A 14,742-nucleotide genomic window follows, 5' to 3' on the forward strand; every position below is an offset into this window, starting at 1 on the left:
TGAACCCGTTGCAAAGAAATAAGGTTCCACAAAGGTCACAATGCTACGTACTGGGCTTTACAGCATCAACCACTTGCAATGAAAGAAATGTCCATAATGAACACATGCTATGTACTGGGCTTTACAGAATTAACCACTTGCAGTGCAATAAGGTTCCACAAAGGTCACAATGGTTCGTACTGGGCTTTAGAGACTGAACCAGTTGCAATGAAATATGGGTCCACAATAATCAGAATGGTATTTAATGGGCTTTGAAAATTGAACCAGTGGCAAAGAAATAAGTTTCCACAAAGGTCACAATGGTACGTACTGGGCTTCACAACATCAACCACTTGCAATGCAATAAGTTTCCACAAACGTCACAATGGTACGTACTAGGCTTTAGAGAGTCAACCACTAGCAATCAGAGAAGGGTCCATAATGATCACATGCTACCTACTGGTCTTCACAGAATGAACCTCTTGCAATGAAAGCAAGATCGAAATGAATATAATGCTTTGAACTGGGCTTTACAGAAGCAACCACTTGCAATGCAATAAGGTTCCACAAAGGTCACAATGGTTCGTACTGGGCTTTAGAGAATGAACCAGTTGCAATGAAATAAGGTTCCACAAAGGTCTCAATGGGCTTTACATCATCAACCACTTGCAATGAAAGAATGATCCCTAATGATCACAATGCTATATACTGGGCTTTACAGAATTACCACTTGCAATGAAATCAAGACCCAAATGAACAGAATGCCATGCACTGAGCTTTACAGTATGAACCACTTGCAATGAAAGTAAGAAGGGTCCCTAATGATTACAATGCTATGTACTGGGCTTTACAGAATCAACCACTTGCAATGAAAGGAAGATCCAAATGAACAGAATGCAATGCACTGAGCTTTACAGTATGAACCACTTGCAATGAATGTAGGATCCACAATGAACATAATGCCATGCACTGGGCTTTACAGAATTAACTACGTGCAATGCAATAAGGTTCCACAAAGGTCACAATGGTACGTACTGGGCTTTAGAGAATCAACCTCTAGCAATGAGAGAAGGGTCCATAATGAACATATGCTACGTACTTGGCTTCACAGAATGAACCAGTTGCAATGAAATAAGGGTCCACAATAATCAGAATGGTATTTAATGGGCTTTGTAGATTGAACCAGTTACCAAGAAATAAGGTTCCGCAAAGGTCACAATGCTACGTACTGGCCTTTACAACATCAACCACTTGCAATGCAATAAGTTTCCACAAAGGACACAATGGTATGTACTGGCTTCACAACATCAACCACTTGCAATGCAATAAGTTTCCACAAACGTCACAATGGTACGTACTAGGCTTTAGAGAGTCAACCACTAGCAATCAGAGAAGGGTCCATAATGATCACATGCTACCTACTGGTCTTCACAGAATGAACCTCTTGCAATGAAAGCAAGATCGAAATGAATATAATGCTTTGAACTGGGCTTTACAGAAGCAACCACTTGCAATGCAATAAGGTTCCACAAAGGTCACAATGGTTCGTACTGGGCTTTAGAGAATGAACCAGTTGCAATGAAATAAGGTTCCACAAAGGTGTCAATGCTACATACTGGGCTTTAGAGAATCAACCACTAGCAATGAGAGAAGGGTCCCTAATGATCACAATGCTATGTACTGGTCTTTACAGAATGAACCTCTTGCAATGAAAGCAAGATCCAAATAAACAGAATTCCAGGCACTGAGCTTTACAGTATGAACCACTTGCAATGAAAGTAGAATCCACAATGAACATAATGCCATGCACTGGGCTTTACAGTATGAACCACTTGCAATGAAAGTAGGATCCACAATGAACATAATGCCATGCAATGGGCTTTACAGAATGAACCACTTTCAATGCAATAAGGTTCCACAAAGGTCACAATGGTATGTACTGGGCTTTAGATCCAAATGAAGAGAATGCCATGCACTGAGCTTTACAGTATGAACCACTTGCAATGAAAGTAGTATCCACAATGAACATAATGCCATGTACCGGTCTTTACAGTGTGAACCACTTGCAATGAAAGTAGGATCCACAATGAACATAATGCCATGCACTGGGCTTTACAGAATGAACCACTTGCCATGCAATAAGGTACCACAACGGTCACAATGGTTCGTACTGGGCTTTAGAGAATGAATGAATTTACAGCATCAACCACTTGCAATGCAATAAGGTTCCTCAAAGGTCAAAATGGTACGTACTGGGCTTTAGAGAATCAACCACTAGCAATCAGAGAAGGGTCCATAATGATCACATGCTACGTACTGGGCTTTACAGAATCAACCACTAGCACTCAGAGAAGGGTCCCTAATGATCACAATGCTATGTACTGGGCTTTACAGAATTAACCACTTGCAATGAAAGCAAGACGCAAATGAACAGAAAGCCATGCACTGAGCTTTACAGTATGAACCACTTGCAATGAAAGTAGGATCCACAATGAACATAATGCCATGCACTGGGCTTTACAGAATCAACCACTAGCAATGAGAGAAGGGTCCATAATGATTACATGCTACCTACTGGTCTTTACAGAATGAACCTCTTGCAATGAAAGCAAGATCCAAATGAACATAATGCTTTGAACTGGGCTTTACAGAATCTACCACTTGCAATGCAATAAGGTTCCACAAAGGTCACAATGGTTCGTACTGGGCTTTAGAGAATCAACCACTAGCAATGATAGAAGGGCCCATAATGAACACATGCTACGTACTGGTCTTTACAGAATGAACCTCTTGCAATGAAAGCAAGATCCAAATGAACAGAATGCCATGCACTGAGCTTTACAGTATGAACCACTTGCAATGAAAGTAAGAAGGGTCCCTAATGATCACAATGCTATGTACTGGGCTTTACAGAATCAACCACTTGCAATGAAAGCAAGATCCAAATGAACAGAATGCCATGCACTGAGCTTTACAGTATGAACCACTTGCAATGAAAGTAGTACCCACAATGAACATATTGCCATGCACTGGGCTTTACAGAATGAATCACTTGCAATGGAATAAGGTTCCTCAAAGGTCACAATTGTACGTACTGGGCTTTACAGAATCAACCACCAGCAATCAGAGAAGTGTCTATAATGAAAACATGCTACGTACTGGTCTTTACAGAATGAACCTCTTACAATGAAAGCAAGATCCAAATGAACAGAATGCCATGCACTGAGCTTTACAGTATGAACCACTTGCAATGAAAGTAGGATCCACAATGAACATAATGCCATGCACTGGGCTTTACAGAATGAATCACTTGCAATGCAATAAGGTTCCACAAAGGTCACAATGGTACGTATTGGGCTTTAGAGAATCAACCACTAGCAATCAGAGAAGGGTCCATAATGATCACATGCTACGTACTGGTCTTTACAGAATGAACCTCTTGCAATGAAAGCAAGATCCAAATGAACAGAATGCCATGCACTGAGCTTTACAGTATGAACCACTTGCAATGAAAGTAAGAAGGGTCCCTAATGATCACAATGCTATGTACTGGGCTTTACAGAATCAACCACTTGCAATGAAAGCAAGATCCAAATGAACAGAATGCCATGCACTGAGCTTTACAGTATGAACCACTTGCAATGAAAGTAGTATCCACAATGAACATATTGCCATGCACTGGGCTTTACAGAATGAATCACTTGCAATGGAATAAGGTTCCTCAAAGGTCACAATTGTACGTACTGGGCTTTACAGAATCAACCACCAGCAATCAGAGAAGTGTCTATAATGAAAACATGCTACGTACTGGTCTTTACAGAATGAACCTCTTACAATGAAAGCAAGATCCAAATGAACAGAATGCCATGCACTGAGCTTTACAGTATGAACCACTTCCAATGAAAGTAAGAAGGGTCCCTAATGATCACAATGCTATATACTGGGCTTTACAGAATCAACCACTTGCAATGAAAGCAAGATCGAAATGAACATAATGCCATGCACTGGGCTTTACAGTGTGAACCACTTGCAATGCAATAAGGTTCCACAAAGGTCACAATGGTTCGTACTGGGCTTTAGAGAATCAACCACTAGCAATGATAGAAGGGCCCATAATGAACACATGCTACGTACTGGTCTTTACAGAATGAACCTCTTGCAATGAAAGCAAGATCCAAATGAACAGAATGCCATGCACTGAGCTTTACAGTATGAACCACTTCCAATGAAAGTAAGAAGGGTCCCTAATGATCACAATGCTATGTACTGGGCTTTACAGAATCAACCACTTGCAATGAAAGCAAGATCCAAATGAACAGAATGCCATGCACTGAGCTTTACAGTATGAACCACTTGCAATGAAAGTAGTATCCACAATGAACATATTGCCATGCACTGGGCTTTACAGAATGAATCACTTGCAATGGAATAAGGTTCCTCAAAGGTCACAATTGTACGTACTGGGCTTTACAGAATCAACCACCAGCAATCAGAGAAGTGTCTATAATGAAAACATGCTACGTACTGGTCTTTACAGAATGAACCTCTTACAATGAAAGCAAGATCCAAATGAACAGAATGCCATGCACTGAGCTTTACAGTATGAACCACTTGCAATGAAAGTAGGATCCACAATGAACATAATGCCATGCACTGGGCTTTACAGAATGAATCACTTGCAATGCAATAAGGTTCCACAAAGGTCACAATGGTACGTATTGGGCTTTAGAGAATCAACCACTAGCAATCAGAGAAGGGTCCATAATGATCACATGCTACGTACTGGGCTTTACAGAATAGACCTCTTGAAATGAAAGCAAGATCGAAATGAACATAATGCTTTGAACTGGGCTTTACAGAATCAACCTCTTGCAATGTAATAAGGTTCCACAAAGGTCACAATGGTTCGTACTGCGCTTTAGAGAATGAACCTCTTGCAATGAGAGAAGGGTCCAAAATGATCACATGCTAGGTACTGGTCTTTACAGAATGAACATCTTGCAATGAAAGCAAGATCCAAATGAACAGAATGCCATGCACTGAGCTTTACAGTATGAACCACTTCCAATGAAAGTAAGAAGGGTCCCTAATGATCACAATGCTATGTACTGGGCTTTACAGAATCAACCACTTGCAATGAAAGCAAGATCCAAATGAACAGAATGCCATGCACTGGGCTTTACAGTATGAACCACTTGCAATGAAAGTAGTATCCACAATGAACATATTGCCATGCACTGGGCTTTACAGAATGAATCACTTGCAATGGAATAAGGTTCCTCAAAGGTCACAATTGTACGTACTGGGCTTTACAGAATCAACCACCAGCAATCAGAGAAGTGTCTATAATGAAAACATGCTACGTACTGGTCTTTACAGAATGAACCTCTTGCAATGAAAGCAAGATCCAAATGAACAGAATGCCATGCACTGAGCTTTACAGTATGAACCACTTCCAATGAAAGTAAGAAGGGTCCCTAATGATCACAATGCTATATACTGGGCTTTACAGAATCAACCACTTGCAATGAAAGCAAGATCGAAATGAACATAATGCCATGCACTGGGCTTTACAGTGTGAACCACTTGCAATGCAATAAGGTTCCACAAAGGTCACAATGGTTCGTACTGGGCTTCTGAGAATCAACCACTAGCAATGAGAGAACGGTCCATAATGATCACAATGCTATGTACTGGGCTTTACAGAATTAACCACTTGCAATGAAAGCAAGATCCAAATGAACAGAATGCCATGCACTGAGCTTTATAGTATGAACCACTTGCAATGATGGTAGTATCCACAATGAACATCATGGAATGCACTCGGCTTTACAGAATCAACCACTTGCAATGCAATAAGGATCCACAAAGGCCACAAAGGTACTGCGCTTTAGAGAATGAACCTCTTGCAATGAGAGAAGGGTCCATAATGATCACAATGCTACATACTGGGCTTTACAGCATCAACCACTTGCAATGAAAGAAGGGTCCCTAATGGTCACAATGCTATGTACTGGGCTTTACAGAATCAACCATTTGCAATGCAATAAGGTTCCACAAAGGTCACAATGGTACGTACTGGGCTTTAGAGAATCAACCACTAGCAATCAGAGAAGGGTCCATAATGATCACATGCTACGTACTGGGCTTTACAGAATCAATCAGTAGCAATCAGAGAAGGGTCCATAATGATTACATGCTACCTACTGGTCTTTACAGAATGAACCTCTTGCAATGAAAGCAAGATCCAAATGAACAGAATGCCATGCAGTGAGCTTTACAGTATGAACCACTTGCAATGAAGGTAAGAAGGGTCCCTAATGATCACAATGCTATGTACTGGGCTTTACAGAATAAACCACTTGCATTGAAAGCAAGATCCAAATGAACAGAATGCCATGCACTGAGCTTTACAGTATGAACCACTTGCAATGAAAGTAGGATCCACAATGAACATAATGCTTTGAACTGGGCTTTACAGAAGCAACCACTTGTAATGCAATAAGGTTCCACAAAGGTCACAATGGTACGTACTGGGCTTTAGAGAATCAACCACTAGCAATGAGAGAAGGGTCCCTAATGATCACAATGCTATGTACTGGTCTTTACAGAATGAACCACTTGCAATGAAAGTAGGATCCACAATGAACATAATGCCATGCACTGGGCTTTACAGAATTAACCACTTGCAAGGCAATAAGGTTCCACAAAGGTCACAATGCTACGTACTGGACTTTACAGCATCAACCACCTGCAATGCAATAAGGTTCCACAAAGGTCACAATGGTACGTACTGGGCTTAACAGAATCAACCACTAGCAATGAAAGAAGAATCCATAATGAAAACATGCTACGTACTGGGCTTTACAGAATGAACCAGCTGCAATGAAATAAGGTTCCACAATCATCAGAATGGTATTTCATGGGCTTTGAAGATTGAACCAGTTGCAAAGAAATAAGGTTCCACAAAGTTCACAATGCTACGTACTGGGCTTTACAGCATCAACCACTTGCAATGAAAGAAATGTCCATAATGAACACTTGCTATGTACTGGGCTTTACAGAATTAACCACTTGCAATGCAATAAGGTTCCACAAAGGTCACAATGGTATGTACTGGGCTTTAGAGAATCAACCACTAGCAATGAAAGAAGAGTCCATAATGAAAACATGCTACGTACTGGGCTTTACAGAATGAACCAGTTGCAATGAAATAAGGGTCCACAATCATCAGAATGGTATTTCATGGGCTTTGAAGATTGAACCCGTTGCAAAGAAATAAGGTTCCACAAAGGTCACAATGCTACGTACTGGGCTTTACAGCATCAACCACTTGCAATGAAAGAAATGTCCATAATGAACACATGCTATGTACTGGGCTTTACAGAATTAACCACTTGCAGTGCAATAAGGTTCCACAAAGGTCACAATGGTTCGTACTGGGCTTTAGAGACTGAACCAGTTGCAATGAAATATGGGTCCACAATAATCAGAATGGTATTTAATGGGCTTTGAAAATTGAACCAGTGGCAAAGAAATAAGTTTCCACAAAGGTCACAATGGTACGTACTGGGCTTCACAACATCAACCACTTGCAATGCAATAAGTTTCCACAAACGTCACAATGGTACGTACTAGGCTTTAGAGAGTCAACCACTAGCAATCAGAGAAGGGTCCATAATGATCACATGCTACCTACTGGTCTTCACAGAATGAACCTCTTGCAATGAAAGCAAGATCGAAATGAATATAATGCTTTGAACTTGGCTTTACAGAAGCAACCACTTGCAATGCAATAAGGTTCCACAAAGGTCACAATGGTTCGTACTGGGCTTTAGAGAATGAACCAGTTGCAATGAAATAAGGTTCCACAAAGGTCTCAATGGGCTTTACATCATCAACCACTTGCAATGAAAGAATGATCCCTAATGATCACAATGCTATATACTGGGCTTTACAGAATTACCACTTGCAATGAAAGCAAGACCCAAATGAACAGAATGCCATGCACTGAGCTTTACAGTATGAACCACTTGCAATGAAAGTAAGAAGGGTCCCTAATGATCACAATGCTATGTACTGGGCTTTACAGAATCAACCACTTGCAATGAAAGGAAGATCCAAATGAACAGAATGCAATGCACTGAGCTTTACAGTATGAACCACTTGCAATGAATGTAGGATCCACAATGAACATAATGCCATGCACTGGGCTTTACAGAATTAACTACGTGCAATGCAATAAGGTTCCACAAAGGTCACAATGGTACGTACTGGGCTTTAGAGAATCAACCTCTAGCAATGAGAGAAGGGTCCATAATGAACATATGCTACGTACTTGGCTTCACAGAATGAACCAGTTGCAATGAAATAAGGGTCCACAATAATCAGAATGGTATTTAATGGGCTTTGTAGATTGAACCAGTTACCAAGAAATAAGGTTCCGCAAAGGTCACAATGCTACGTACTGGCCTTTACAACATCAACCACTTGCAATGCAATAAGTTTCCACAAAGGACACAATGGTATGTACTGGGCTTCACAACATCAACCACTTGCAATGCAATAAGTTTCCACAAACGTCACAATGGTACGTACTAGGCTTTAGAGAGTCAACCACTAGCAATCAGAGAAGGGTCCATAATGATCACATGCTACCTACTGGTCTTCACAGAATGAACCTCTTGCAATGAAAGCAAGATCGAAATGAATATAATGCTTTGAACTGGGCTTTACAGAAGCAACCACTTGCAATGCAATAAGGTTCCACAAAGGTCACAATGGTTCGTACTGGGCTTTAGAGAATGAACCAGTTGCAATGAAATAAGGTTCCACAAAGGTGTCAATGCTACATACTGGGCTTTAGAGAATCAACCACTAGCAATGAGAGAAGGGTCCCTAATGATCACAATGCTATGTACTGGTCTTTACAGAATGAACCTCTTGCAATGAAAGCAAGATCCAAATAAACAGAATTCCAGGCACTGAGCTTTACAGTATGAACCACTTGCAATGAAAGTAGAATCCACAATGAACATAATGCCATGCACTGGGCTTTACAGAATTAACCACTTGCAAGGCAATAAGGTTCCACAAAGGTCACAATGCTACGTACTGGACTTTACAGCATCAACCACCTGCAATGCAATAAGGTTCCACAAAGATCACAATGGTACGTACTGGGCTTTAGAGAATCAACCACTAGCAATCAGAGAAGGGTCCACAATGATCACATGCTACGCAGTGGGCTTAACAGAATCAACCACTAGCAATGAAATAAGGGTCCACAATCATCAGAATGATATTTCATGGGCTTTGAAGATTGAACCCGTTGCAAAGAAATAAGGTTCCACAAAGGTCACAATGCTACATACTGGGCTTTACAGCATCAACCACTTGCAATGAAAGAAATGTCCATAATGAACACATGCTATGTACTGGGCTTTACAGAATTAACCACTTGCAGTGCAATAAGGTTCCACAAAGGTCACAATGGTTCATACTGGGCTTTAGAGACTGAACCAGTTGCAATGAAATATGGGTCCACAATAATCAGAATGGTATTTAATGGGCTTTGAAGATTGAACCAGTTGCAAAGAAATAAGGTTCCACAAAGGTCACAATGGTACGTACTGGGCTTTAGAGAATCAACCACTAGCAATCAGAGAAGGGTCCATAATGATCACATGCTACGTACTGGGCTTTAGAGAATCAACCACTTGCAATGAAAGCAAGACCCAAATGAACATAATGCCATGCACTGAGCTTTACAGTATGAACCACTTGCAATGAAAGTAGTATCCACAATGAACATAATGCCATGCACTGGGCTTTACAGAATGAATCACTTGCAATGCAATAAGGTTCCACAAAGGTCACAATGGTACATACTGGGCTTTACAGAATCAACAACTAGCAATGAGAGAAGGGTCCTTAATGATTACATGCTACCTACTGGTCTTTACAGAATGAACCTCTTGCAATGAAAGCAAGATCCAAATGAACAGAATTCCATGCACTGAGCTTTACAGCATGAACCACTTGCAATGAAAGTAGGATCCACAATGAACATATTGCCATGCACTGGGCATTACAGTGTGGACCACTTACAATGAAAGTAGGATCCACTATGAACATAATGCCATGCACTGGGCTTTACAGAATTAACCACTTGCAATGCAATAAGGTTCCACAAAGGTCACAATGCTACGTACTGGACTTTACAGCATCAACCACCTGCAATGAAAGAGGGGTGCATAATGAACATATGCTACGTACTGGGCTTTACAGAATGAACCAGTTGCAATGAAATAAGGGTCCACAATTATCTGATTGGTATTTAATGGGCTTTGAAGATTGAACCAGTTGCAATGCAATAAGGTTCCACAAAGGTCACAAAGGTACATACTGGGCTTTAGAGAATCAACCACTAGCAATCAGAGAAGGGTCCATAATGATCACATGCTACGTACTGGGCTTTACAGAATAGACCTCTTGAAATGAAAGCAAGATCGAAATGAACATAATGCTTTGAACTGGGCTTTACAGAATCAACCTCTTGCAATGTACTGAGCTTTACAGTATGTACCACGTGCAATGAAAGTAGGATCCACAATGAACATAATGCCATGCACTGGGCTTTACAGTGTGGACCACTTACAATGAAAGTAGGATCCACTATGAACATAATGCCATGCACTGGGCTTTACAGAATTAACCACTTGCAATGCAATAAGGTTCCACAAAGGTCACAATGGTTAGTACTGGGCTTTAGAGAATCAACCACTAGCAATGAAAGAAGGGTGCATAATGAACATATGCTACGTACTGGGCTTTACAGAATGAACCAGTTGCAATGAAATAAGGGTCCACAATCATCTGATTGGTATTTAATGGGCTTTGAAGATTGAACCAGTTGCAATGCAATAAGGTTCCACAAAGGTCACAAAGGTACATACTGGGCTTTAGAGAATCAACCACTAGCAATCAGAGAAGGGTCCATAATGATTACATGCTACCTACTGGTCTTTACAGAATGAACCTCTTGCAATTAAAGCAAGATCCAAATGAACAGAATGCCATGCACTGAGCTTTACTGTTATGATTGAGCCTCATGGCTCTGCTTCTGGCAGACGTGGACGTAAGACTCCTCGAGAGTCAGATACTCTCGAGGAGCGAGAAAGAAAGAGGCTGCGAGATATCTTTGCAGAACCATCTGACGAAGAGTCTTTTAAGGGGTTCACGGAGAGAATGGAGGAAGAGCTGGTTAGCTCGGAAGAGGATGAGATGGATTGGACTCGGGTAAGGGAGGAGTTGGGTGCCACTGGCAATGATGGGATGGAAGATGAATGGGGACCTTCAGGATTAGACCCATGGACAAGCTGGAGGGATGGGACGGGATCCACAGCTGGGGATGCTGTGGGGCGTAGTCAGAGGTGTTCCAGCTCTGATGAGGAAAGTGATGAGGAAACGCCCGGGTTAAGGAGGGCAGCTGATAGTGATGAGGATTTGTAACTGGCATAAAATGAGGCTTGGGAGCAATTGCAAATTGCGTTGGGCAAGGTAATCTGGACGAACGCTTGGGATCTGTGTGGGACGCTTTCCTGAAGACTGGTGTGTTTTCGTGTGCTGATACGTAAGTTGTTTTGGAATTTGGGTTCAGACGGCGGGAGGAATTGTGTGGGCTTTTGTTTGTGCAAAACCTCTGCTTAATCTCAATAGCTTTGACCTTCCGTCGTCTTCTTGACGGACGCCATCTGCTACTCTGGATTTACGGACTGAAAACTGACTACGGGCTCGCTTTCTCCTATTGGACTTGGAAAACTGCAAACGTCTGATTCTGCCTCTCGACCTTCGGAACGAACTGGGACTACGCTACTGCTTCAATCCTTGGCTGCTGAGTTTGTATTGGAAGTTTGCCTTGCTGTGTGAAGGAGTGACTCCTAGTTACTCAAAACATAGTGCTGGCAGCAGAGAGGCATCTGCTGCCAATTAGTTGCATTCTTTTGAACTCTTTGTTTCCCAGCTTCTGTTTGTTTATCCCCAGGCTGAAGCAAGCTGTTTTGATTTTACCCGGATTAAACTCCGGTTTAATCCGGTTTATCTTTTGAACGTTTTTCTTGCCCCTTTTTGTTTTTAAAGGCTAAAGTTGCCTTGCCCTTGTCTTTTACGGGCATTTTGAGTTCTGTAAATCCAATAAACTCTGTTATCTTTGATCTTGTGGCGTTCTGTCCTTGACATTTACAGTATGAACCACTTGCAATGAAAGTAGGATCCACAATGAACATAATGCCATGCACTGGGCTTTACAGAATTAACCACTTGCAATGCAATAAGGTTCCACAAAGGTCACAATGGTTCGTACTGGGCTATAGAGAATGAACCAGTTGCAATGAAATAACGGTCCACAATAATCAGAATTGTATTTAATGGGTTTTGAAGATTGCACCAGTTGCAATGAAATAAGGTTCCACAAAGGTCACAATGGTACGTACTGGGCTTTAGAGAACCAACCACTAGCAATCAGAGAAGGGTCCATAATGATCACATGCTATGTACTGGGCATTAGAGAATGATCCTCCTGCAATGACAGCAAGATCAAAATGAAAGTAATGCTTTGAATTAGGTCTACTGGGCTTTACAGAATTAACCACTTGCAATGCAATAAGGTTCCACAAAGGTCACAATGGAACGTACTGGGCTTTACAGAATCAACCACTTGCAATGAAAGAAATGTCCATAATGAACACATGCTATGTACTGGGCTTTACAGAATTAACCACTTGCAGTGCAATAAGGTTCCACAAAGGTCACAATGGTTTGTACTGGGCTTTACAGAATCAACCACTAGCAATAAGAGAAGGGTCCATAATGATCACATGCTACGTACTGGGCTTTACAGAATCAACCACTTGCAATGGAATATGGTTCCACAAAGTTCACAATGGTACGTACTGGGCTTTACAGAATCAACCACTAGCAATGAGAGAAGGGTCCATAATGAACACATGCTACGTACTGGGCTTTACAGAATCAACCACTTGCAATGGAATATGGTTCCACAAAGTTCACGATGGTACGTACTGGGCTTTAGAGAATCAACCACTAGCAATCAGAGAAGGGTCCATAATGATCACATGCTATGTACTGGGCTTTAGAGAATCAATTGCTCGCAATGAGAGAAGGGTCCATTATGAACACATGCTACGTACTGGTCTTTACAGAATGAACCTCTTGCAATGAAAGCAAGATCGAAATGAACATAATGCCATGCACTGGGCTTTACAGTGTGAACCACTTGCAATGCAATAAGGTTCCACAAAGGTCACAATGGTTCGTACTGGGCTTCTGAGAATCAACCACTAGCAATGAGAGAACGGTCCATAATGATCACAATGCTATGTACTGGGCTTTACAGAATTAACCACTTGCAATGAAAGCAAGATCCAAATGAACAGAATGCCATGCACTGAGCTTTATAGTATGAACCACTTGCAATGATGGTAGTATCCACAATGAACATAATGGAATGCACTCGGCTTTACAGATTCAACCACTTGCAATGCAATAAGGTTCCACAAAGGTCACAATGGTTCGTACTGCGCTTTAGAGAATGAACCTCTTGCAATGAGAGAAGGGTCCATAATGATCACAATGCTACATACTGGGCTTTACAGCATCAACCACTAGCAATGAAAGGTCCATAATGAACACATGCTACGTACTGGGCTTTACAGAATCAACCACTTGCAATGAAAGAAGGGTCCCTAATGATCACAATGCTCTGTACTGGGCTTTACAGAATCAACCATTTGCAATGCAATAAGGTTCCACAAAGGTCACAATGGTACGTACTGGGCTTTAGAGAATCAACCACTAGCAATCAGAGAAGGGTCCATAATGATCACATGCTACGTACTGGGCTTTACAGAATCAACCAGTAGCAATCAGAGAAGGGTCCATAATGATTACATACTACCTACTGGTCTTTACAGAATGAACCTCTTGCAATGAAAGCAAGATCCAAATGAACAGAATGCCATGCACTGAGCTTTACAGTATGAACCACTTGCAATGAAGGTAAGAAGGGTCCCTAATGATCACAATGCTATGTACTGGGCTTTACAGAATAAACCACTTGCAATGAAAGCAAGATCCAAATGAACAGAATGCCATGCACTGAGCTTTACAGTATGAAGCACTTGCAATGAAAGTAGGATCCACAATGAACATAATGCTTTGAACTGGGCTTTACAGAAGCAACCACTTGTAATGCAATAAGGTTCCACAAAGGTCACAATGGTACGTACTGGGCTTTAGAGAATCAACCACTAGCAATGATAGAAGGGTCCCTAATGATCACAATGCTATGTACTGGTCTTTACAGAATGAACCTCTTGCAATGAAAGCAAGATCCAAATGAACAGAATTCCATGCACTGAGCTTTACAGTATGAACCACTTGCAATGAAAGTAGGATCCACAATGAACATAATGCCATGCACTGGACTTTAAAGCATCAACCACTTTCAATGCAATAAGGTTCCACAAAGGTCACAATGGTACGTACTAGGCTTTAGAGAGTCAACCACTAGCAATGAGAGAAGGGTCCATAATGATGACATGCTTCCTACTGCTCTTTACAGAATGAACCTCTTGCAATGAAAGCACGATCGAAATGAATATAATGCTTTGAACCGGGCTTTACAGAAGCAACCACTTGTAATGCAATAAGGTTCCACAAAGGTCACAATGGTTCGTACTG

At 41.3% G+C, this 14,742-nt stretch overlaps 1 long non-coding RNA gene across 1 annotated transcript; it reads left to right on the plus strand.

The window, feature by feature from the left end:
• The first annotated feature begins 11,077 nt into the window (after window positions 1-11,077).
• LOC134298187 (uncharacterized) lies at window positions 11,078-12,194 on the plus strand. The gene is made up of 2 exons (XR_010005133.1): window positions 11,078-11,614; window positions 11,701-12,194. It is a non-coding gene; the product is annotated as an uncharacterized LOC134298187 (long non-coding RNA).
• Window positions 12,195-14,742: the final 2,548 nt, after the last annotated feature.

This window comes from Anolis carolinensis, chromosome 4 (genome assembly GCF_035594765.1).
Source record: "Anolis carolinensis isolate JA03-04 chromosome 4, rAnoCar3.1.pri, whole genome shotgun sequence".
Classification (NCBI taxonomy): domain Eukaryota; kingdom Metazoa; phylum Chordata; class Lepidosauria; order Squamata; family Dactyloidae; genus Anolis; species Anolis carolinensis.